At 38.8% G+C, this 26,547-nt stretch overlaps 1 long non-coding RNA gene across 1 annotated transcript in view; it reads left to right on the plus strand.

The window, feature by feature from the left end:
• LOC148050282 (uncharacterized) overlaps positions 1-19,420 on the plus strand; it is a 31,549-nt gene extending 12,129 nt beyond the window's left edge. The window contains exons 2-3 of the long non-coding RNA XR_015701372.1: positions 17,521-17,719; positions 19,216-19,420. This is a non-coding gene — a long non-coding RNA (uncharacterized LOC148050282). The remainder of the gene's footprint in view (positions 1-17,520; positions 17,720-19,215) is intronic.
• Positions 19,421-26,547: the final 7,127 nt, after the last annotated feature.

Consider the following 26,547-nt stretch of genomic DNA (forward strand, 5'->3'; position numbering starts at 1 on the left):
TCATTAGAGTGCTAGGGCTATAAGAAGGGAAAAGAGAGAGAGGTCTGAGGTATGGTCCGGGAGTACATACTCTCTAAATTGCTGATGCTCAAATACTGAGCATTAATTCTGTAGTACCAATTAAAATTTGTGTGTTTGCTATATTTTCCTTTTGAAAGGGGTTTTTGTTTGGGGTGTTTTGCCTGAATTCAGATCAAGAAGGACATTTTTAAGAGGCCTACTGCTTTTGGAGAAAAGGTACAATAAACCATCTTTCTAATTGGGGTTTTTCGTGTCAGATCTTGGGCTAGCCTTTGACTTTGAAATGGAACATAACCAAGATTTGTTGCACTAAATAATGTGATGTTAAAGCATCCTAGTTTCTCAGGTGCCTCTTCAGGAAAGGCTAAAAAAAAAATTAGAACATGATCATTATTTAAAAACAAACAAACAAAGCTGGAATTCTTGCTACAAGCAAGGCATTTATTGTCAGTGGTATCTAGAGGGATATTAGAAAGAGAGGACTGTGTCATAACATTCACTTCACTCTTCCAAGTTCCTCATTTCATCTATGGTTTAAACCTTTAATTGAATACCAATCAATATTCTTTTGAGACAGAAACTTATTTAAAAATCATAGGCATTAAATTAAAAAAAAAACAAAAAACCCGAAACCAAACAACAACAACAACAACAAAAACCCCCAAACACCACCCCAACCCCCCAAAAAGTTATATTAATTAATCTGGTTACAAAGCCATATTGCAGAAATGCATAAAACACCCCAAACTCGGTGAGGTGTTTGTGTGTGTAGCTGTTAATGAGCTAAGTGAGCTGAAAAGTAAACAGGATGTGCCTCATTTCCCCTGATGAGCTTCTCTGTACAGGATCCTGGAATTTGCCTTCAGGTGAAATGTCGGGGATTGCACTTTCCCTTGGGAGAGCCGATTCTAATTAAGCAGTACACAGTCAAAATCATCTCTTTGTTCTGCCTTTATTGAGAAACACTTGAATACCAATTTTGTCACTGTACTAATGCTGAGAATATTGGCAGTTGCACATTACCTGCGTGTATCTGAGCTCTGCAATGTTACAATGTAATGCAGGAATGAGTGTAAAAACGGTGTCCACAAAATCAGCTAAGTGGAGTGAGCAGTAGCTGATCCTCGTTACATTGTCTTTACTTTCAATTTAGATAAGGCACACATAATGAAAACTTGTTAATTAAATAGTGTATTGGTGGATTTATTTAACCCTGTGAGGTAAATGGCACACTTAAAATGGTAAAAGCTATTCTAACGTTACGCTATGGGGGTAGGAAAATTTATACAAATAGAGACAGACCTTAGTTTTTGCAAGAAACGCAATTCCTTTATATTACATGAGAGTTGTAGCTGCTTAACCTGAATTTTATACTGAATATTTTCGTAAACATTTCAGGAGTTGATCTTGTACAGTGTGGTGCAGTGCTGTGAGAAACCTTTGCATAATTTTGTATGTTGGTAAATGGACTTAAGACAGTGCAGAGATGCAAAATTTGGATTTCATATACATGTTTGTGCTTCTGGATTCCAAGAACATTCAACGTGCAGTTTCTAAGCACATTAGAAAAAAAAGCAGGATTACATTTAGGTATACACCTGGGTTTGAATTTTTAGTTCCCTTTAATGTATTCTGGTTGACCTGAGCTTTTCTGGTAAAGGACAGGCTCAGTATCCATAGTTGTGTGTTTATTGTGTAATGAGTCTGATCTACCCAGAGCAGATGTCTTGGGATAAGCCTGTGAGATACTGTACAGTGACTGCGATTACATATAAGCTTACATTCCTTTTCAAAAACAGTGTAGGAGTTGGACAAAGTGCATGGAATTGGCATTAAAGTGAGATTTACTGATTCACGGGTTACCTTTTGCCCTGTCTTCAATGGCATGCTTGAGGCAATGATTCACTCTAGTAATGTTGTTTTTCAGAGATCTGTTTGAAACTCATCCTGCAGTTGGTACCTGAGTGGTTTTGCATTGCTTCAGTTTTTCGTGCAAGTTGCAGCTCAAATAAATCCCTAAATTCAAACATGTAAATTATTCAGACACATCAAATTTCAGGCTTTTTTTTTTTTTTTTTTTTTTTTTTTTACTCAAAGTTGCCAATTTTTGCATAACCAGTACAAGATTTTCAACTGGCTGACTTTCTTAAATCACAGATGAGCCTCTTAGATGAGTGAAATCTTTAACCTTGTCAGAAGTGTGCAGTCTGGTGTGTTGTTTTACTTTTATAAGAAGAATACTTCTTATCTGTTTTGATTTGAGACTTACATTTTACTAATGAACACTTTGTTTACACACCATGAGGTAGCAATTAGATGTGATTATCAGTGTGATCACAAAACTGAAACAAGATTTTCAGAAACATCTAGTAGTATTTGGTTGTCCAACTTTTGAGATATATTAAAAGGTGGTGATTTCAAAGCCAATTGAGATCTGTTTCTGAAAATGGGATTTCAGTGGAACCTCAGATGTTCATCATTAGTATTAAATGTTCATTACAAAGAAATAACACACTGTTGAATTCAAATGTGAAAATAGGGAGACTACTTTCTATTGTAATTACTCAATAAATCATGTTCTTGGTCTTGAGAAATTCTCCTTGAGAAATCCTTCTGTAATCACAACTGATGAGGCATGTTGGGTGATGGCGTATTTCTGTCTTTAGCTATTAGGTAGTGGCCATAAGGTAGCCCATACAACTGCAGGTCATTATCTTGAAATGTAAAATATGTCTGCATCTGCAAGGCCTGCAGTATTCCAGATGTTCAATATCCTTGTCATTATTTTATTTAGCAATCCAGAGAGCTTTGTTGCACGGGTTGTAGTGGGATATAATGCAAAAAGTGCAGGAGCTGTGCTCTCCAGCAACCATTGTGCAAGTTGCATATATTCTTTAAAATGCCCCCAGAAATGACATACCACTTGCAGCTGAGGCAAAGCAAGATGTTAATTTGGAGAGCATGCCTCCTTTTGGCTTCAGTAGGATGACTTCTTGCCATGTATGGGCTTCAGGCTTTGTTTTCTGTTATTTTTCTATTGTCAGACATATAGTAATGCCAATGAAGTACTGAAAAGCCACTTGGAGTAATATTAGCTAATGCAATGTTGGCAGAGTGAGAAATCACAACTGTTCTGCTGGCAAAGAACATTTTTCTTGCTTCCTTTTACTTCCTATTAAGTCTCACTTTGAGAAACAAACTGAGGTATCACTGCAGGAATCAAACAAGCACGCTTACAGGAGAGACATTAACGGTCTGGTTGAGGCATATGTCACCTACACGTACTAGTGGAGAGCTTCATGGCTGGTTTTGTACCATTCATTTGTTTTCCAATACATTTCCTTTTTAAGCATAGCAAACAATTCCTAATCTATTTTTTTTCCATATCCAGAATACTATTTCTGTACTTTACTGTAATTCACCACTCCTAAATATTTTGGTGTGAACATTTAAGGCTGATTTTTTTTATTTAGTCTCATTTTTCTGATGCACGGATACTATTATAAGTGCAGTTATGAGAGACTGAATTAAGCTTCATGGTGGATTGCTTTATTGATTCTACAGACTATTCACTCTGCAAAACTGAAAACATTCGTAACCATGATGCAGTACCATGAGGATGATTGGTAAAAACACTTTGAACAGATATCTTTTAACCTGAAAGATGTTATAAGTCATTCATAGGCCTGTAAGCTACAATAAGGGTAGCCCCTCCCCCCCAGAAAAAAAAAACCAAACAACAAACCACCAACACAACAAAACCCACCCAACCAAAAAACCCCACAAACAACAACAAAATTCAGTGATAGATGAGATTAAGAAACTTTGTGGGTTTGGTGTTTTGTTTTGTTTTTTTTTCTCCTGGCTATAAGGGTGACATTTATGGAATACAGCTAATATAGTTAAATGTAGGGGAATGAATAGTGATTACCAGTTGGCTAAAATCAGGGCTTGCTCAAGCTTAAGGTTGTGTTGATTGCAAGAGGATAACAAGCATGCATTATCATCTTCATGTCTGAGATAAAGAGGATTTAGTTTGAATTCAAATGAATTTAAGGAGATTTGGTTTTGCTTATTTTGGGGAGGAAAGAACCTGACAGAGGCTTCTGTCTGTTCTGTATCAGAAACAACAGGCTCAAGGTGAGATTGAGTGTTAGTAAATATAGGTTCAGGCCAGGAACTTGTCTGAGGTGCAACGACTAATGTGGATTTAGCACAAATCAGATAAAACTAAACTTCTAGGAATCCTGAATGTTGGCACTTATTGAAATTACTATATTGCTGTAGCTGGCCCTTAAGACTAACGTGTGTGGATCCAAACAGATCTGCTCCTCGTGCCACATGTGTCTGGGCTACAGCTCCAGTTCTCACTAGTGCAGTGAAAGTAGCTCAGTTTGTTTAGATGGTGCAGAAACAACAACAGCAAAACCCCTTAAATAATTGTTTAGATAATATCGCTCATTTAAGATCGTATTCACTGCTACTAATTAAATTGTAGGTCTAACAAGCTAAGAGGTAAATTTTGGCACCACACTAAACCACAATTATTAATGTAATTAAATTTAGTTATCTGTGTAGATTAGCAGAAGGGTGCATTTAGTATAGCATAAGCATGTAGCTTAAGCCGTGTTGTGTAATGGTGTATAACATAAGTAAAAGCCATCACTTTTTCCCTTGAGCAAAACAGCAGTAAGAAGAGAGGGTGCCTCAAAGGTACACTTTACGGCATTAGAACAGAAATTGCTGATTGATAACAGAGGAAACGTAATACTCTTATACTGACTTACTGTCTTTGTAGTAAAGCCAAGCTCTTTAGAAACAGTTAATTATAGTTTCAATAAAAATATTTAGATGACAGCTGTAAGCCTTCATCATTTCTACACATACGTTACAGAACTCTCTTGTTGTTTCAGTATGTGTAAAGGAAGAAATTAAGATGAACAAGTAAGAACAGATCTGACATCCTTAAAATTGCTATCAGCAAAAGCACTGGAAAGACAAGACAGGTTGTTTGGTCTCAGCTGCCCCCACCAAGTTTAACTGAACATGGTGTGAATTATTGGTGAATTGCGCCTCAGTCAGTATTTCTCTACAGGCTGCACACGCCTCATAACGTGTGGGTAGGTAGTAGCTGAGACACACTGAAGAGAAGAAAAAAAAAAAAACAAAACCAAAAACAAAACCACAACAAAAAAACAAAACCCAAAAAAACCCAAACCAAAGTATTTTTGCCTACCTATTAATAAAATCTGGTTATTAAGCAAGGTTTGAAATCTATTTAGGCTGTGCTACTCTGGTTAACAGTTCTGTGCAAGAATAGTTAGGCTTTTTCTTCACTCTCCAAAGGTGATGGATTGATGAGAATTTCCTATTCCTAGTATTGAAGTCCTTAATAACCTGCTGCCATGTGTGGCCAACACATTGCAACAATCCCTGTTGAATCAGCTAGCTGAAGTGAATTAAATATTGTCAGCATCCTGGAGGCATTTTATTGATCCTAGAATCAGACTTTGTCTTTACTGCTTCTCAGGTAGCTTCTTAGTTGATGCATGTTGGTGCTTGCTGTGCTACCGATGTGGTTGGCTTCAGCTGGAAACAGCTGGCGAGGATTACCTTCCTCTAGGCTGTCATGCTGGCTTTTACAACTGATTTTTGGCAGGGTGAAGGATTGAGCTACGTTCTGCAGCCGGGAAAGATGCTGACATGGCTAATTCCCATCCTTTTGTGGCTTTGCAAACTCACTGCCAAATGGCTGCAGTTCTGAAGAGCTGCACTATATACAGAGGAAATGGTTCTCTTCAAGCCTATGGGTTGCTGCGGATTTTAAAGAGGTTTTTCAAGGATCGCAGACTTTTATTGAGCAGTGTTTGAAGACAGGTTTTGGTTTAGGCTTATGGTTTAATACATGTATTTTCATGAGATGTGTTGGTAACAGATGTTCCTTTGGGAAAACAAACCTGTCCCTTGATAGTATTTTTTTTCTTTTTTTTTTAGCTCATGTGTTTGTAATTAAGACCTATTCTGCCCCACCAAAAATACTGTTTGGCAGCGCTCTTGTACTGTGTCCTTTATTAACAGTGAAGTCATAATACCCTGTAAACAATTTCAGGGAAGCTGAAAAGCAGGACAATGCCATCCACGTGTGCTGTAAAATGAAAAATCCTGACGCAGGAATAGGGGGACTTCCTGTGGAAGTGACAGTGCATTCTCAACATGCCTCTTCACGTCAAGTGTAGTCATGTATTCTCCACACGGACTGAGAGGTGATGTTTATACACAGTCAGTTGCTGATTTATTCATAACACTTCGAGTTATTTGTCCTTGTCTTCATGCATACTGTAGTTTTCTGGTATGTTTAATACAAAGCTGAAAAAAAAATCAGATTTAATATATATATATGTTTTTAAGTATTAACTCTGTTTAACTCTGTTGCTTTGTTTCCTTCCTCAAAATTTATTTTACATAAATAACTGCAAGGGAAGGTCTTGACAGGGCTATTTACTTTGACAACAAATGCACCAGCGTTATATAACAGACTTATTTGTGACAGTGAATTTGAAATATACAGTTGTGAATATTCACAATGGGGATGAAGGTTCTGTTTAATCTCTGGGGAAGCCCATAACATGCCACGCACCTGAGAGTCCAGCCAGAATAGCTGGGAAGTTGAATATTCAATACTGCAATGCACTGTGTGCAAGGATTATTTACGGAATGGCTCACGAGTAATATTTAATCATGCCTTTCAAAAAATCATTCAACCTGCCTGAAAAGGCAGACAAATATCAATACAGGTTTTGCTTAGACTATAAGTTATTTTTTGACTGGCTAGCGTCATAGGCAAAACGGTACAGAAGATGTCTCTATATTAATGCATGGAAAACAAATGCTTGTGAGGAAACCTCTAAGTGTGCAAACCTGTTTTGTTGGAAACTTCTAACAGTGTGCAAGCCTGTTTTGTGTGATGCAATAAAAAGAAAACAAGCAGTAGGTGAGCTCTGTCATGATCAGCTGTAGCTGGTCTTGATCTAAGCTCTCAGTTGACCATTATCCAGTAACATGCCAGGAAAAAAGCTATAAGTCATTTATTTTAAAGTCTTTGGTAAAACTTTCCCTGAATTAGCTTAATGGGAGGATATTCCACCCTGAGAAGGTGCTTTGTTGTTTGGTTGGTTGGTTGGTTTTTTTTTATATTTGATGCCCCTGTAAAATGAAGTCTGTCCTCTTATTCCCCAGCTGCACCAGAATCCTCTGGTTTGGAAAACAAAACTGTTGTCCTGTCCTGATCAGACAAGTAGCTTTAGCCTTGCCAAGGCAATGTGGAAATGAGGTGGCAGCAGAGTCCAGGAAAAAAGGAATCTGGAGACTTTTCCCTAAATTGCCATTTACTTGCTAGACTTATTCTTACCTGTTGTATCAAGTACTCAAAGGTACTTGATTTGACTTAGAATCAAATTCAGACCTTAAAATTAGACAAACACCCAGGCACCAATTGCCAAACTAGTAGTGAATTCAGTGCACCAAAAGTGAGAGCCAGGAAGCTGTTGAAATGCAAGGTAATGTCCAGAGCAGGATACCAGCTTCATAAGTTCATCCGAACCGTGGCGGCTGTTGTGTGTGTGTGCGCGTGTGTGAGTGATTCATGCCTGAGGCTGCTGGGTGATGTGCTGCAGTGAGGGCAGAGGAAGGAAGGAAGAGAGGAGGCAGCGGGAATGTGGATGGAACAGCAAACCACAAAAAAGTCTCTTTGATCTCTGGGGGTAAGAAAAGAGCACTTACCAGTGAAAGGCTGGGAGTGGGGAAAACTGTCTGGCTGAACTATTTGTAAGCTAAATTGTAGGACCCCAAAGAAGCAAGCTTAGTAGTTATGATTACATAGTACTAGAACCACATTCCAGAAGTCTTGAAGAAACATATAATAACTAATTGCACATTTTTTCTATAAACTTCCAAACTCACCCTCATGCATAATTTTTCACCCCCTTCCTCCTGTTTTATTAGTTACCCAATGCAGTGGATTTAGAGAAATTCCAAACAACACAGTTGCACAACTAGAGTTGGTTGGGTGTTTTTATAGTCTTGGATAACTTGCATCATGATGTATCATAACCTGTTTTTTCCAAAGAAACTTTGATTTTCTTTGATCATTTGGAGCCATGTTTCAGAAGAGGTCCCTCACTCATCTCTTTAGATTCTTTGTGGTTATAGAGTATGAGAGCTGTGCTGTGTTTAACAGCACATATGGTGTGTTGAGACTGACATAATTCCAGGGCTGTGCCACCATGTGGTATGTAGAAAGGGAATTAGGGATGAGCATATTGTTTGTTGCCAAAGATATAAAGTCTGAATTCCTTTCTGAAAGCTATGGTTCCTGATATGTTGGCACTACTTGAGAGCTCAAAACCATGAGATATAGAGCAGTGGATCTTACAGCTGAAGCCTGGCCTTCCCCAGGGCTGTGCAGAATGTGTCCTCTGGAGACATCAGAAAGTCCAGGAAAGCTCCATCTGAACTTTGTGTTTCTTCATGCTCTCCTCCCATTTCCATCTCTCATTTCTCCACTTTCAAAAACATTCACCTCTCTGGCAGCCATATGAAAGAAAATACCATTTATTTGGATCACTGGGCTTCAGTCTGATATTGGGACTCAGACTGAAGACCAGTGGGCTGGTCGTCAGCCCTGGGACTGCTATGGAACAGGCTGAAATGGTACTTTTCCCTCTTGACCCCTCCCAAAGAGCTGAAAAAATAGCAAAATATAATATTTCGGAGTGCAACCATTTGGTCTTGTCAACCTGATGGGATTTTTTCAGCTGCAGGAAGGTGCTGTGGATGTTAGTGGAGTGGCAGTATAGGAGGTGATGGGAATTGTAAGCCTTTGTCTGAGGTCCTGCTTAGTACCTCCCTTGCTGTTATTTGGCTGGCAGTGCCAGGCTCTCTGGCTTTTGACGTTATTAGAACATACTTGTATTTCTAGAGAGAGAAAAAACAGCAGTCACTCTAGATTAGCTTTTCAGTTTTTGGGGTTTTTTTATTCACTCAAGAAAATGTTAACTTAAATTGTTATAAACAGAATCCATATGAATGTTTTCATTCTTCCGTCCATTGTTTTCCATATGTTGTATTGCTACAAAGGGGTAAAGGAGCTTGCCCTTTGCGGCAGTACAAGACATCAAATCCTTCACAGGCTTATCCAAAATGTTGCCCTGTGGCATTTCAGCACAACACAGTGCAGCTTGTTGCCATTAAACTATGGGGTTTTGTTCAATGTTCCTATCTAAATGTGCCTCCCTCTTCCTGGAAAATTAAGTGGTTTAAGTCCAAATGGGAGTATGTGTAGACTGCAGACTGTAATGTTCGTTCATGTTTTCTCAGATGGACTTTTCTGACGTTTCTCCTTAAGGCGCAGGAAGTAGCTGATGTTCACAGACTTTTCACCTTTGAAGGAATGTAGAATTCAGGGATGGATTTTTTTTTTTTTTTTTTAAGATAGAAAGCAAATCAAATCACTATTATAGCAATTTTTGTTACCGCATCCACAAAGTGCATGAGGGTATGTTGTTCTAATGCAATGACTTTACCAAAAGGATGTTAGAGCTCTTCAGAGATTTGTGTCATGCCAAGCTAACTTGTTGCATCTGTCACTTGGTTCTGGCCTGCCATTTTGCTCCACAGCTGAAATTCTCCCTGTCCTGACACTAGGGGATGCATGAGACTACACTTTGTCCCCTGACGCAGCCATCCTGCTGCAAAGTTTCAGACCTTTCCTTATCTCAAAGGACAGTCTCAGCTTCCTTTGAACCCATACCTTTCTTACAGTAACAAAGAAACTGACTGCTTTAGGAAAACTATGGCATATCTCAATTTCCTCTTTATTAGCTGCTTTGTTGGGATTTTTGTTGGCATTGTGCCAAGAAGGTCTGTCTTTTTACAACCAAACATAAACTTGTTACTTAAACTTTTTTGGCATAAAATTGGATTTGCATAAATGTGATTTGTTTTTCTGGTGCTAGCAAGTCTGATGACTTAAAATGGAAACCTTTTTGGTTCTGCTGGTGCCTATTCCTAACTGTGCAAATGTATAAGTGAGGAGATAATTTTTTTTTTTTTTTTTGGGGGGGGGGAGGATTTTATTAAAGGTGTCATTCAACTCTGTAGCTGCTAGTTTCTCTTCTATGGCTTTTTAAAAAAAATGCTTATTAGAAAACCAACTATCACACTGAGGAAAAGAATTAGGGCTATTTCAAGCATATTATTTCACTGTTTCTTGCCAGTGGGAGACTCAGGGAGGGGGCTGGGGGTTTACAGTGGCTAGACAGACCATTAAATTGGTATTAAACACTTTTCCATATGAAGGAAGTCCCCTTCTGCCAAAAATCCAGGAGCAGGGGGATCGGTTTCAATGCAAGTACTGCTGGGATGGGGCTAGATAAACTTTGAAAAATTAAGAGGTCGCTGGGGTCAGGGTGCAGGCTTCAGAGCCCGTCTGGCTGGCTTCCTTATAGACTCCTGGAGAGCTGGCACACCAAAGCAGCGTGACGTCCTGCATAAACATTTGATCCTCCTGACCAGTTTTTTCCATGGTATTAACTTTCTTAACAGAAAAAAAATATATGAAATTGACCAAAGCTGTTTTATATCAATTTTCACCATGCAGAGCCACAGAAAGATTCCTGTGTTCTGTCCAAAACAAAAGGGAGGGCAAAGGGAGAAAAGAGCAGGTTGCCAAACTACTTGTATAGATTCACAAACTGCTCTAGTTCCTAAAATAGCAGCACAACACAACAGAGGGCTTCTCTGAAACTATGATAAAATGCACCGCTATTGATTTTTCAGCTGGTTAATCAAATGGAAAAGATAAATAATATAAACCCTACAAATCTGGAAAGATGGAAAGGAATGCTAAGCTATTGCTTTAAAACCCCAAATCAAAGAAATGTTAGAGGGCTGGCTAAATCCCCAAAGCAAAGAGAACATGGATGGAGCAACAGTGTCAGGATTGGATGCTGAGGGACAGACCCTGGGTTGAACAGGGAGTTGGCACTGCATGATAAAGGGCACAAGTATGCTTTCGTGTTGCTTTTCTGTGTCCTTGGCTTCGGGGTCACAAGTCAGTCCCATGGCAGCTAGTACAGTCCCAGGCCTGCTTAAGCTGCATGTTGTCCTCTGGCCCCTGAAACCACTGTTATCTCTTGAGGTAGCTATGTGCAGTGCAGTCATGCTTTCTGTTTGGAAACAGAGACAACTAAGGGTAGCAATGTCCTGGCTAAATTGAGTAAGGTGGGGCTGGAGCCTTGGCTGGGTGGGTATGTTTCACTTTCCTGGAAGCCAGAACCAAGAAGAATTAAGGATTTGGCCCATAACTTCTATTGTTAGGAACATCTCTTCTGCCTGTCTTGGCTTTCATTCACTGAAAAACAATGTTTCAACTTCAAAATACTGATCTCAGTCCTGTAAAAACAAAGAAGCAGAAAATCTTTGCTGTGCTGTCGTAAAATTCCCTTTTTATATGCTGGAGTTTTGTTTGGTTATGCTTTAACATAGGGTCTAGATTCTGGAAATGAACTAATGATGTTCATCTTCTGAGCCTGACCGTGAGAAAGTGCATCAATGTTCCTGTATGCAGCTCAGTGCAAACTCCGACTGCACTCTGCATGGGAATCCAGCAGTGCAGAGCTTTGTGCTTGGAGGTAGCTCTGCTAATTTCCTGGGGAATTTGTGTGGTATATCTGCACTAGCAGATGGTATTGTAGTAGCAGAGCTTTACTCTGAGAGAATTTGGAACCATTAAATAGTCAGTAAAGCAGCTCAGGAGTCTGCATTGTCAATACAGGGTTGAGATTGTTTGTTAAATCTATAGGTTTGTTGTATTTAAAAAAAAAAAAGTGGTTTTCTATTTTAAATCTGGAAATTGTTTTTTCATAAACATAACTCCATTTGCAGAGCTGTTTTTCTGTGTCGATAAAACAATGGTGCCTGCCCTCTTTGCCTACAGCTATACAACCTTTTCTGGAAGTCCTCAGGGGCTAGATGCTACAACCCTACACCTATAATGTGGACAAAAAGCAGTTCTGTTCCCATAGCTTCATGACAGTTTGGTCATAAAATGCATATGTACACACATATAATGGTACAGGACTGATAGTCTGCTATGGATTCATACTTTTCATATGATCAAAATGCACTTTGGAGGTGATAGGCTCACATTTGGAAGCATGTGCATTCCTGCCATAAGCTGGAAGAAAATTCATTATCTATTGGGGATGTTTGCGTTTTATTACATAAAACATCCAAATCTGGTCATCTGAATAGAGAGGGACGTTCCAGGTGACGTTCCATTCTGTGATGTGACCTCTGGTCAGACAGTAACAAAGGAAGAGACTCCAATGATACAGAAGACCAGTGAATGCAGCACATAGGGGGGAAGCAGGATCAAATGACGTGACAAAGGCAGGCAGAAAAGATTTAATATGTGGTACTAAAAGCTGAAAATAACTCAGGGAGATGATAAAATCTACAGCATGCGGGTGGGGGGAGTAGAGCTTAAAGAAAAAAGCAGCGTAGACCACAGAAATGACCCTAGTCCATTTTTATTTTAACCACTTACAGGAAGGTGATGAGTCACCTCCTCCAGAGCTCTTTGATTTATTAGTGAGGTGAGTTTCCCGCTATGGAAGCGAGAGCCAGCAGAACTGCCAAAGAGGGAGGAAGAGTGTGCACAGACATCTTTGTAAGCTCTGCAAGAAGGAGGAGGAGGAGGAGACAACCCATTTGGCTGGGGAGAGGAACATGCTAGAGACACAGAAGTCAGAGAGCAAGAGTTATGTTAGCCCTCAGAAGGTGAAAAATAAAAAAATATTGGCAGAATTTCAGATACACAATGGATACAAATTCAGAATGCTTCATTTACCTAACCTATTTTTTATGGATTTCTGAGTGCAGAAAATTTCACTCATGAAACTATATTGTTCTGGCAGGTCACTGGAAGGTCAGCTGTCCAATAAGTTACAGAGCTATGTTAATTTGTTCCACATTGGGCCTGAAGTCTACAATTAGGTGAAACAGAATTTTATGGAAACTTCTTTACTGAAGTAAAAGCTCAGATTTTCAGCTCCTGTCATCTGCATGCACTTTCTGGACCTGACCAGCGGTCCTGCCAGAGAGCTTGAAAACCTTCTGGTAGAAAGCTGTTGAAATGTATATTCTTTTTTTTATGCAGTTTTGTTTTTAACACAGGTTTTGGGGCTTGGTTTGTTTGTTTGTTTGTTTTTGTTTTTTAATTAATATCTTTCCACTTGAAAATGTTCTCAGAAGTTGTAACTGCCAGTGAAGCCCATCAAAAGGTTAAAACACTTCTAACAAAAATGCAACCTGGCAGGCTGCATGCATATATCTGCTTGTATATTGTTTGCTCCTCTGGGGAAATGACAGGTCACTTAGAGGCAACAGACTTTCTTCCTTCACTGAAGTGCTTGAGGCTTTGAACTTAAGTATTTTTACACATAGATGTGTGGGTATTGTTACAGATACAGACTGTATTGGGCATTAGCAGTACAACAGGATAAAGCTCTGTGTAAAATAGTCTTGAATAATTCCACAGCTGTAAATAAGATTGAATGTTCTCCATGTTCACTCATCCACATTGTGAAACATCCTTTCTAACTCTAGAAATTCACAACATCTGAAGATGGCCTTCACAGAAAACCAACAGAAGACCAGCTTGTAAATGTTTTTTCAGGCTTGACGAGTTCAAACTGGCACTGGTTCAAATACCTCAGTTTCCATGAAGCTGGTTTCCATTCTGAGCTTTGCAGATCAGGCCAGCCAAATTATAAGCCAGGCATTATTCATCCTCACTAGCTTAGATAAAACATTCGTCATCAGCATGGTAATATTTGTTATGTGGGTTCATTTTATGTTTGTTTTTTTTTGGTTGTTTTTTTTTTTTTAATTTCCTCTGCTTCTTCAATAACTCTTCAAATTCTTGCAAGCCTTAATTTGAAACTATTTAAGTTTATATTATTTCAACTTCCAAAGATGATTATTTGGCATTGAGTAAACAACCTTAGCTATGCGCTTGCTGACATTCCTCCATAATAACTCTCTGCCCCTACTTTATCACTTATGAAATTGCTTTCTAATCCATTTCATGGATCTTTTTAAAATAGCTTTCTTATATAATAGATAATAACATTTGTTATAAAATGAAAGTAAACCCAATTAAATCTGCCTTTATTGTACTTACAAAAGATTGATGTGTGTAAAGTCTAACAGCTTATTTGGGGATTTTAATCTAAAAGTGCCCTGCAATAACATTTTCTTGTGTTCTGGGAACTAACCGTAATAGAGAAGCCACTGCCTGCAGAGATGCTGAACGAAATTAAAGTATTGTGTGCTGGTATTCTAGCATCTGCCTCATACGTTAATCTCTGGAAAATGCTTGAAAATACCCTAAAGTAGCAGGCATTTCTTTGTTTAAGTTTGAAAGCTTTTTGTATCTGTTCTCATTAATGCTGTAGTGCAGAAGATTCACTGTTCAGTAAATGAATTGAACAGAAGCTTCTGCAAACCAAGAACAGATTGCAGTTTTCCCATTTCTGTCTCCATTTTATTTTTGTTGTTCGTAAAGGGTTTAAATTTGAGCTCTAGGGACCTAGGTTTTACTATGCTTACTTCAACATATGTGTTCCCTGCTAGAAAGAAGCAAAATAGTTGCACCTAAATGAATGCTGCAAAAATTTAAATATTATGCTGTCTGAATGATTGAGGATTCCTTACCCTACCTTAGTCTTTCTCTTGAGTTATATTTGTATATATGAGACTTTAAGTGTACAGTTTCTCTGAAAGGTGGGTTCTGAAAATGCTTCATCTTCATTGTTAAGTCTCTCATTTTTCTTCTCCTTTATAACATTTTCATTCATCCAGCCCTGGATCAGAAACAATACCGTGTGATTTACGATTGTATATGACATAAATAGTTGAAGCTGTAAGAGCAGCATGTAGTAAACAAACAGGCTGTAGGCAGTAATATATTTGAATACAGGATTTTTATGCATGAATAATCCATGAGTTTATAAAAATCAGTTTGTTTACAGATAATTTAGGAATAGAAGAATGCTTTAATTCATGAAATAACTTATCTTCTCCAGCTTAAAAAACAGTTCTGTGAAATGCAAGAAAAAAATAGTTATGACATACAGATTTGCCAAACTTAGCCGTTGCTATTTCAGAAAATAAAGTATGCATTCATTAGGACAAGGCCTGCAAATAGAGTATGTATCTCCAAGCGCACTCCCCTAGCTGCTGATCCATGCAGTCATATCTAAGCTGTAGGTGAACATCCTTGAACATCCTCCTGCAGTTGCAGCTCTGCTGGTTGAAAATGTTATTGCTTCGAGCTGCTTGTCCCTTTCCCCACCTGGATGTTATGCTCCTTTATAGCTGCTGGAGGAGCTCCTCATGCAGCCACTCTTCCACCCATTTCCAACAAAGTGAATGGATTGGCAAAAACATGTCATTTAAATTGTTTAGGAGGTTATGTATATAAGCAGTTTCACTAGCAGATCTGAAGCGACAGCTAGGCTGCAGTAAGAAAATGATGGGTGCCCATCACCTTGCTCTGACTCTGGCCCAGCGAGTAAGTTAAATATTGTCACGCCAAGTAAATCATCAGTAAGAGAAGAAAAGGCAGGATGTGCCTCCTGGCACCGAGGATAGCCCTGCTTAGAGATGCTCTTGGAGCATCTGGGCAATCAGAGCAGAGTGTAGGAAGGCCTTCTGTTATACAAGAGAGACCAACATCTATTTGTCAAGCTAGCATAAAAGAATGCAGGTGTTTCAGAAGTAATGATTATGACATTTCTGTGCCTTTTTCTTTATTGTTTTTCTTCAGCCAAAGGTATCTGTTGAATTTCAACTAATTATATCTGTAGTTTATGACTGATTTGAAAAATATTTTTATAGCTAAGAAACTAATTCATTCTCAAAAAAAAAAAAAAGCACCATCAACTCCCTTCCCATCTGAGCTCTTTTCTGCTTCTGATGCAAATTTCTTTAATGGTATATAACAAGCTCTGTAGCCTTTCACCTTAAGTCTTGTGTACTTAAAAACGATACTTGCAAAGAAGGAACTCCAGTTGGATAAATTAATATCTTAGAGTGCTTGCAATAAGAAAAGTCCTTTACTAGTTTTAAGTAGAAATAGTAAAAGCTAGTTTTAAAATGCTAGGAAATAATTTGAAATGGGAAATCAGAAAAGGACTGTGAAGAGAAAATAATGAAGGGTTTAGGAGAGTGTGGTAGTGTTTCAAACTGAGGTTCCTTATATGTATTTAATTAAGAGCCAATAAAGTAGGATTTAAATGTACATAAACTAGATACAGTAGAAACTTGTTAATTTGCACTCTAATAATTTGCACATTTTATAATTCATGAGAAGGAAAAAAAAATTAGAAGCTTCCTTCTGCCTCCCAGCGATGGTTTAAACCAGAGGCAATAGTAAAATAGCGTATTATTAACACTCCGTTTCTTTGGCAAGTATACTGGAAAGCGGTGGCTAGCGCATATGACTGTTATAAGGGATTAACTACTGGATCAGTTATTAATGCACCTTAAAACGTACTTCATTTTATCTTTGCGTTCCTACTCTTTCAAACAGCACTCAATGTAACTCCTTAAGATTTTCACTGATTTGGATTCGGTCATAAATAAGCACTTGCGCCAGGTCACAAATGCAACGATTTGCAATAACTCTTGGGCATTAAAATCACAAATCGCCACCACCAACAGACCAAAGGCCTGGTCACAGAAGCTTTTGAAAGTGTGCCTGGAAATTCCTGGGGATTGTTTGAATTTTCTCTTTCAGGAGGTTTTAGTCAGCTGGGGTGGGTGGGAGGAGGTCAGCTCTCTTGTTGCAGTTCACTGCGTCTGCGGGACAGGTCACAGTATTCGTACACCAGTACAGGCGAAGGAAAAAAGAATAATCTGCTTTTGGTTTGTGTGACGTTTTTGAAGATGAATCCTGATAGATCAGCTCCTGCCCATTATTATAATTAATAAATATAGGTCTGATTTTATTGCTGACTCTGACTTGTGCAATATATCCAGATTACATTGTTCAGTGACACAGTTTCAGTGTCTCTTCCTTTAGGCTTATTTACATAAAGGGTAAATTGAATTTAATGTTACCCTGTGATACTGTAGTTGGTACTAAATTAACATTTGACTGATTTTTCAGCCACTTTCAACCTGTTATTCTCATGTTGTGTGCAAGTTTCAGCTTTCCTGGGTGAGAAAGTTCATAGTCTAAGAAATATATAATTAAAACCTAGAGAAATTCCAAATATGCTTCATACATTTAATTCATTAATTTTGTAATTAGATTGAGATGTTAAATATATTTTTTATTTTTAAACTAATGTTTACTTAAATGAATTATGAATCGGTGTTCATTTTTTGATACCACCAGAGTATTTTAGAGTATTTTCCTTTGAATTCCAGTTGTGTGAACTGACCTTGATGTGCTGTACCAGCTCCATGCTACATCAGAAAAAAGAAAGAAAATTACAATGTAACTATGTCAGAGGAAGATGTTCCAGTCTGCTTTAATCCTGACTCCAGTTACCTGGATCCTGTCTATGCAGTTACATATAAAAACTTGGAGGGACAGTCCATTGAGCCAAATTTTGTCATCTGCCAGGTAATTACAGCCCTCGTTATCTTCAGCAGGGAGTTACCCATGTAGAGCTCTGGGCAGAGTAGGACCCATTTGTATTCGTTCTTCTTCTGTGGTGTATTTGATTAATCAAACATACTTATCTGCAGCTTTCATTTTGCAGCTAGAAGGCCTGTAGCAAGGTAGAGGAGCTGGCATTTGCATTGTGATTCCAATTAAGTTGAAATTAGCATGAACTTATGTTCAGTAGCTGATGTTTAATGTATGTTAGATGAAATGGTACTTTGATAAACTGACTCTGAGGATTGTTATGACATTTCTTGTCTGCATTCTACAATGTGATTAAACTGCAAGTAGTACCATGTGATTAATAGAATTAGTTCTATCTTGTGCTATACCTTTCTGGCATAGGGAACCAACCAGATCAGCTTTTAAGGCAAAACTTGTTTAAAAAAACAAACAAACAAACAAACCCCTCAAAACCTAAAACCCCATACAAAGCAAAACACACACACACAAAAAGTCCCCCCCAGACGACTGGAACATCTGTCCTAACTGTTGCAGTAAATAGCAAGGATCAGAACAATTTTCAAATGGCATAGGAAATTATTTTTCTGTTTTATTTTAATCTATTTTGTATTTTTGTTGAAACAAGGAGTCTCTTGGAAATAGCACACACTAGAAATGCTTAGAAAATGCTTGCATTGCATCTTATTGGCAAAAAACAATCAAACAATAAACATTCAGTATTTCAGCCATGCCAGGGGTTGCAGGTGTTGGCCAAGTCCAGATCCTTTACGAAAGGATCTATTTTTTAGCATCAGTCTTTTGAGGAAATCTGAATTACTACAGTTCCATTACCCCTGCAGAACTGAGGTTCCAGCAAGAAATCAATAGGCCCTGGTGACTTAAATGCTTACCTTTCAGATGGTCTGTGTTTCTAAAATATATCTCATGTTACGCATTTGCCAAGGCTCATTTAAGCAGAAATTGGTTTGCTTGTTTTGTAGGAGCATTTTCCCCCCAAATAAAAGGACAGCAGTGTATCTTGTCAAGAAGTTTCCTCCTGCTACTTCTGTTGCAAATGGTACTGTTTCTCTTCACTATCCTGCTTTGCCTTTTCCTCCCATGGCCCGCGAGGAAGTCTGCTCAGGCTGAGAGGCAGCAGGAATCTGTTGGTAATGGCGAGATGCCCCAAGAAAGGCCATAATAGCACAAGCCAAGGGTTAGGAATTTACTGCACATTCCCTGGTCAAAAGGAGATGAGCAATAAGACAAAAACCTTATCCTGGCAAGAATATGTTCAAGGATGTAATTAGTAACAATGACAGAAGAAAAGAACAGGTGTGGAAACATGAAATTAAATGTAGTTAAGTATGCAAACCTGCTCTTGCTGTTGGTCACTATTAGTGATTTTTAAAGGAAATATGACGAGGCAGCACCAACTTAATTTTATTTAACTACCAATCCTAATGGCAAATACCGTTGCCTTCATTTTAAAAGCAAATACTCTCTCACAGGTTGGCACTGAAAAGGTGTGCGGCCTTTGCTGTCCCACAGCGTTTGCCTCTCCTGGAAGTTCAGCCTTCAGCAATTGCTTGAGGACTTGTGCCACAGCTGGGAGCGCTGTCTGTGTTAGGGCAAACCATGCCACGTCAGCAGCAGTTTCCTAGCCTTCCCCGTTTGATGAAGCTAGGAGCCACCTTCATGCTTTAGTTTTAGAGCATAGCTGACAAGGTAATTTATCTCATATATTTTCCTAGTGTACCTGTTCAGCAAATTTTTTTTTTTTTCTTGCAAGTTATAGTTGAGCTTGTGTATCTTTGAAAAAGTGTTTTGAATTCCTCGTAGTAGTCAAGATATTTTTCAGTCTATTTTTTAACCATTTTTAAATTGTATTTCCTCATTACTAAATATCAGTAATTTAAGATTTATGGGTTTTGTTCTTTTTTATGTAAATATTTCCCCTAGGATTAAGCTTGAAATAAATTACTTCATGTTGTTGCCCATTACTTGCATTCATAGGTAAATTGAAGTGTCTGGTTCTCTGTCACTGATTTTTCAAATGTTAGTAATTAAAATTGCAGAAGCGTTTTTAATGCCAAAGATTAAACAGATGTTGGTGGACACGTTAGCTTTAGACGCAGATCTGGCAGGTAAAATTTAAAGCAAGAATGGCTGTTTCTGTATTCTTTGGTTTTACTTTTAGCTTTACTGGCCTTTCAGGTTTGCTTTAGAAGCAAGATGGATTATGAAAATGTTTGCCACGATTTATGGGCTTGTATCCCTAAAACAGGATCATGTGAGATGAGAAACTCATTATCTGGAGAGATGTGTGTAGTAGCTGATATCAAAAGCTGCTCACCTATCCTCTATGATTATAACCTGAGAGCTGTTACTAAGTTCATTATAGCAGCCGAAATGACTTTTCCTGTTATAATCTGACTACTTTGGGTTTTTGTCTGTACTAACTGTGAAGCTCATTCCTTATGCCGATGAATGTCTTCATATTGTCTTGAAACTCACTGTCGTCCTGCATGTCTCCCCCGTTTCTCTTACGTTGCTACCTTGTGAGTGATTTCTTGTAATTACAGCACATTTTTGTGAAGACACATTCCATCTTCTGTCCTGCCAGACACAGTCCTCAGAGTCTCAGTAGCTGGAGGGCAGCCAGACAATATTTTGCAGCTGCTTTGTGAAAATCCCAGTGGCTGAGACCTCAGTGATGTGTTAGGACTCTCAAGACATATCCAGATGTTGAGAATTCTTACAAGGCCCATCCTGAGCTTTGAAATGTTCACAAATTCCTGTGAATAATAGGTGCACCCTGTCTAAAGAACATGCCTGCACTGTACTTCTTTAATATCTCTTCTATCTCCAGTCCAGACTCCCTAGCAGATAGAAGTTTAGAAGGAAAAATTTGCGGTAAGCCATTTTATTCTCAACTAAATACAGGCCAAGCCTCATCCTGGTGTAAGAATAGAGCTGATTAAAAGCTGTTCTAATGTATTTCTAGTTATTTGAATTATTGTTCATGTACTGAAGTATTGGCTCTTGCCATACCTTCCTGTACCAATAACCAGACAAGGACTAGCAAATTGCTGATCTAATACCATGACATGTCATGTGATGATTTCTCCACCCTTGGGGAATTCTCCTAGAAGAGTTGAAGCTTGCCTGAAAACTGTTTTGCACTGTTGGAACAGTTTAAAGAAGCTGCCTCCCACCCGTGAGTCGAACCTGTTGTGTCTAACAGATGTTTGCACTCCTGTCTCAGAACTGCATGAATTCACATCTGAGCCCTAACCTGACAAAGCACATTTGAGTGGGGTCCTTTCGCTTCATGCCGTTTGTTTTTTCACCCAATTTAGCCTGCCAGCGCATGTGCCAATGCTGAGTGCTCTGTGGAGGGATATCCTCCAGTCAGTACCCAAGTCTCCAAGGGATCTCACAGGCAAATGATATATACGTCTCTTCCCAGAAATTTTCTAATCTGACTATGAATAATACAGAGCCTGTCAAGAGTGTCTGTTCAATCTAGTGGAAGTGGCAGTTTCCCGAGTTGGAAGTTAGGACTTCTTAGGTTTTATCCCTGGAAGGGGAGAGGTGCAACCTGCTGCATTACTCTGGGGAAGTTACTCTGCTTGGTGCATCTGTTGCTGCTCCTGTTGTTTGCCTGACTGTCGTCTTCCTTAGACTATAGGGTGTTTGAAACAGGGTGATTTTTTTTTTCTGTTTATAGTAACCTGAGAGGTGAACCTCTACTCCACTATGGCCTGTGGAATTTTCTGCACTACAGCGAAAACAATTTAAAAAGGCATGGGAAGATACAGTATGCTGTAAAAACCATTTGCTTGCATGTTCTCTCAAATTTGTACAACTCATTGGTGACTAAGATGTAAGTCTATATTTTGATAGCAAAGTTAAACCTAACAAAATCGAATTCCCCCCCATGATTTCCCCTTCTTCCTTTCTAATGTTCCTTACAGCATCCTAAAAAATACCCACATCCTTCTGCTTTTCATATAAATGTATGGATTGCCCTTCATTTTCAGAAAGTCACCTGCGGGCTCAGTGGAGTTTTGGGGGGACTTTTGTTTCAGTTGCCCAAGCTCAGTCTTTGCTGTCAGAAAGTGGGGCAATGGTTCCAGCTGCTGCCTGGGGAAGCTGGTGCCCAGGAGGGAATAGCTGTATTTGGATATGGGGTCCCACCTCAAACTTCCTCAGCAACAGGAGAATTTTATTCTCCGAGCTCTCTGATGTGGTCCTTGAGTGCTTTCTTACTGAACTCACATTTAATTTTCCTTCGAACTGTCTGGTATATTTAGCAGTTGGAAACAGCTTTCTTTCATTCCACCAACTCCAATCAAAGATGGAATCCATCTTATCTTCCAAGTCTTGTTATCTTTACAGTGAATTCATATACCTTTTGAAACTGAGTATTATGCTCATGGCTTTACTTTTACCTGTTCAGACAATTGTCTAGATAAAAATAAATAAAATAATAATCTCATGATTGTGAGACCATTTGCTTTCTTAAACTATTTGAAGCTAATTTTATCAGGCCATTTCTCCAGCAGGTTTGTGATCTCATCTTTTATTAAACTCTGTCTGACCTCACTTGTCAACAAAGGTCAGACGTATTAGTTCCCTAGCTTCTTTTTGACTAAGTGGCACACATTTTGGCACTTCTTTCCTGTTCAGAGAGCTACTTTTCTTCCAGCTGCATGACTGCTTTTTAAGGAAGGCAGGTGAAAATCGATCCATCTCTGGAGTTCAACTTTTCTTACTTTTAATATGTGGGCATGGTTTACTCTGAGTGGTTTGCTGTTGCCTTTAATTTTCCCCTTTTCTATGTAGCCTGATCACTCACTGCTAAACTTCAACTGTGACAGCTAAAAGGGTCTGCCTGCCTCTTTATTTTACACGGAAGATAAGAGATGCGTCTTAGTGACTCAAAAAGCTTCATGCCACTTCTTGAAATCGGTGCTGAATCCAAGCCTTGGGTGATGGAGGTCTCTGGATGCTACTTTCACCAACTGGGAGTGGTTCAAAGTCCCCTTCTCTTTCACCCCTGCCATGTTAGTGAGTTGGGGGCCGTCTGTCCTCAGCTCCTACTGCTTTCTGTTGGATGGGGCATTTCTCACTTTCTTCCATTAAGCCTTCTGCTGGCTTGACGAGTGTGCTGGGTTTGGCTGGGATAGAGTTAATTTCCTTCATAGTAGCTAGCATGGGGCTATGTTGTGGATTTGTGCTGACAACAGTGTTGATAACACAGGGATGGTTTAGTTACTGCTGAGCAGTGCTTACACAGAGTCAAGGCCTTTTCTGCTTCTCACCCCACCCCACCAGTGAGTGGGCTTTATGTTTTTCATTAGAATTTTATGTTCTTCCAAAAAGTAGAAATTTGTTTGTTTTCCTTGTTGGGTTAAATCAGGTCTCTGAAGTAAGTGTGATGTGTCTGTCTTCAGTTGGGATACAGCTCTAGGAAAAAGGACCTTCTCCACACTTCACTACTACTCTTATCCTAGGTATGTTCATGTCTAACCAGGAATGTTAATATCTGTTTGCTTCTGCAGCTTAATTTTTGTCAAGTTTGGAAGGTAATTTCTTTTTTGTTGAGAATTTAGGATGTTGTATCACTTCTTAGAATAAAACAGCATCTGCAACTATGAGGCAAATTCCCACAGCATTTCAGTTTCTTCTCCTGGAAGATGTAGTCCTATTTTAGGAATCAATCATCTGTCCAGCTCTGTTGATATTGGGACATAATATTAATTTGTCATCTCTATAAAGTTTATCTGTTTTGTCAGTAACATACACATGCAGCTGGTCCTTGAGCTTCATCTGATCCCTGAGTCCATCCATCCTGGAAATGTGTGTTAGTGTGTCACTGCTGGTGAATGGCACTTTCCTTTTTTGCAGTCTGTGCCTCCCTCTATTTATCATTCATATTGCTTTGGATTAACTCTATCCTTACCATCACCTTTTCTGTCTTTTTCTATCTTTTTACTTGCTAGTTATGCCCTATTCTGGCTAACTTTTTATCCCTTTTCCTGTTGCTGCTACATTTGTTGATGAATGGCTCATTTCACCCCAGGCCACATAATCAGTACTCCTCTTCTTATTCCCTTGCAGAGAACTTGAAAAATGTACTTGCAGAAATATTTAAGGATTGGACGCTTTGTGCACTTCAGGCCAAATTAGAGACACAAATCCCATCATCTTTAATAAGGTGCACATCTAATGTTTCATACAGCACTTCAAAAATTTATGTCCCTACCTCTGTTTCTCATTTAGGTCACAAATTATCCCTGATTGTATTATGGTTACTTGTGCATCAGTGTTGTGGGTTTTTTTAAATTTCATTCCACCTTTCTTTTTAACAACTCTTATCCTTTCTCTTGCAGGTAGCCCAACTAATGATTCTATTACATGTAATTCAGCGGCAAAATCCTCGCTGCCTCCACTGGGCGCAGGATCAGTCCTTACAGTTGTCTCTGTCTGGGGTCCTTTCTCCCCACTTGAGGACGGAGGGCTGTGTGTGTTATACGACACAACGGGTCGGTTATGGGCATGTTTGCAGCAGTTTCTGGAAATACTGCCAAGGCAATTGTCACATGCTGTTACTAAATATTGCATTTCTGTGGGTTCAGAAAATCAAAACAACCACCTTCCACCAGGCTCCCAATATGAGTTAGATGTAGAAATCACATCAATGCCTCCTTTTTAAGGCATAGTGTAAAAATACAATGAAAGCAAAAGTACTTCAGGTCTGCAAAGAGTTCCACAATGCATTTATCTCCTACTCTGCATTTTTCTTGTAGAAAAATTGTAAAATTGTAATTGTTTCTTGCAGATTTTTTTTTGTATTATCCTTTATCAAATCTGTGTGGTGGTCTTATCTTGACTCTCGCTTTTAACCTCTTAAATGGCTTCCCAGTTTCTGTGTATTTCACTGCTTAACTTCATAATCAGGCAAACAAAGCTCCACAGTAGGTTGTTAAGGTATGTTTTAAGTTTGTATGTGGTGACAATCACTGTTTGCTTTGTGAATACTACATTGGGCAAATGCTTTTGATATTTTTATTAAAAAACTAAGTGAACAATTCTGTTCTAAGTTATGGCAGGTGGTGATTAATATGTTGAATGAGGCTACTGGTATTTTATGCTATTGTTGAATGAAAGAAAGACATGGCTGAACTTTTAAAACATGACAGTCTACATTTGGATTTTGTCCTGGTTTTGGTAGCATTTTTGGGGTCACATACTATAGCTAACACAAAATACGTAGTTTTGTGTCTTGAATATAACAATGGGTTCTGAAGAATAACATTCAAACCTTACTTGCCTTCAAGTGTCAGTTTGGAGTTGCTATTAACTGATAACTGACTGATAAAGGGAAGGAGGGGAGGTCTCCTGTATTTACATGACTTCTTTTCTTCCCTTCTCATCTGACAAGCTGCACAAAACCATACCTATTCCATTTCCTATTATGTATACTCATGGGGCATGGAGATGGCTTTTATTTTGGGATCATCACAGCTCCTGATGGATGAATATAGAGGAAAGAGGAGACAAATTATGTGGGAATCTTGGTTTAGTTGAAGTCCAAGGATCCTATAAGATAGAGGATATATAGGAAGCAAGAAGAGGGAAGATAGTGGGATAAGCTGAGTGGGCCTGGGATCTCAAGTTTGAGGTAGTTGCCAGCAGCTTGAAGGGTCTGAATGTTTATGGAAACCTTAAAAGAAGTACCTGGCTAAAGAATTCGACCCCTACGTGATCCCTCATCTTTGTGTGGCCCTCTATCCCCCTAAACTCTTGAGAGAAGAAATTTTGAGTACCTCCAGTTTTTCATAGCCGTGGCCTGAAGCAGAGGATAAAGTATTACTGTTGTCACTCAAAGCTATCTGGAAAAGCTTTTTGTGGCAGTGTTGTGCCATTTCAATGACCATGAAACACTGAGAATGAGAGCTTTCTTCTGCTACTGTGTTTCTAGGCCCTGCCTTAGCTGTTGTCCATTACTTACACGGTTCTCTCTCAATATTATTTTAAAAAACATTTGACAGGCTGCCAAGGTTACTGTTTGCCCTTGCTGCTCTGAAGGCCAAGAAGGTAAAACAATTCTCATTCTTTGTTTTCCCAATTTTTTAGCTCTTTTTTATTGTATTGGTTTTTTAATAAGATTATGGGCTTTACTCTTGAGAGCAAAGCAAGAAATAAAACTGTTCAATATCAGTTGTAATGGGAATGGAACCTACTTCAGGAAAAGAAAAATCATCCTGCATTTCACAGTAAGTATCTTACTTCTTTGTGTGATTTCACTGTGCAATCAGGAGTTCCCTATTCCTTGAGTAACACAGTACAGTGACCAGGTTGCCACAATCTCTTATTCTCAGATTTTCTTTCCTACTGTTTGCATCCACAAATGAGAACTCACGGTGTCTGTATGGATGCAACGTGCTTAGATAACAAGCTCTCATCATTCTCAGAGATCTGTGTTTGAGCTGTAACGATAGTCCTTGTCATGCTGGCAATCTCAAAGACTAAATTATGGGATTGCTTGTAATTCTTCAATGTATCAGACAATCTGATCTCAATTAAATTACCGACTGCAGTATAATACACAGATACATCAAATCCTAGCTAATATGCCTGTATTATTTTTAGATGGTCTGTTCTATTTATATTCTTTTTTTGTTGATTTCACTGCAGCTTTATAATTAAACCTGTCTCTGACATCCTGGGAAAAAAGGAAAAGTGCCCTGTAGTCATGGCCAGTTGGATACTGTCATGTTAGAAAATGTTGCTGCAATGATAGCTGTGTTACACATTGTTTCTGCCTGTCA

This window comes from Nipponia nippon, unplaced genomic scaffold (genome assembly GCF_047370975.1).
Source record: "Nipponia nippon isolate SJK-2023a ecotype South Korea unplaced genomic scaffold, ASM4737097v1 scaffold_9, whole genome shotgun sequence".
Classification (NCBI taxonomy): Eukaryota; Metazoa; Chordata; class Aves; order Pelecaniformes; family Threskiornithidae; genus Nipponia; species Nipponia nippon.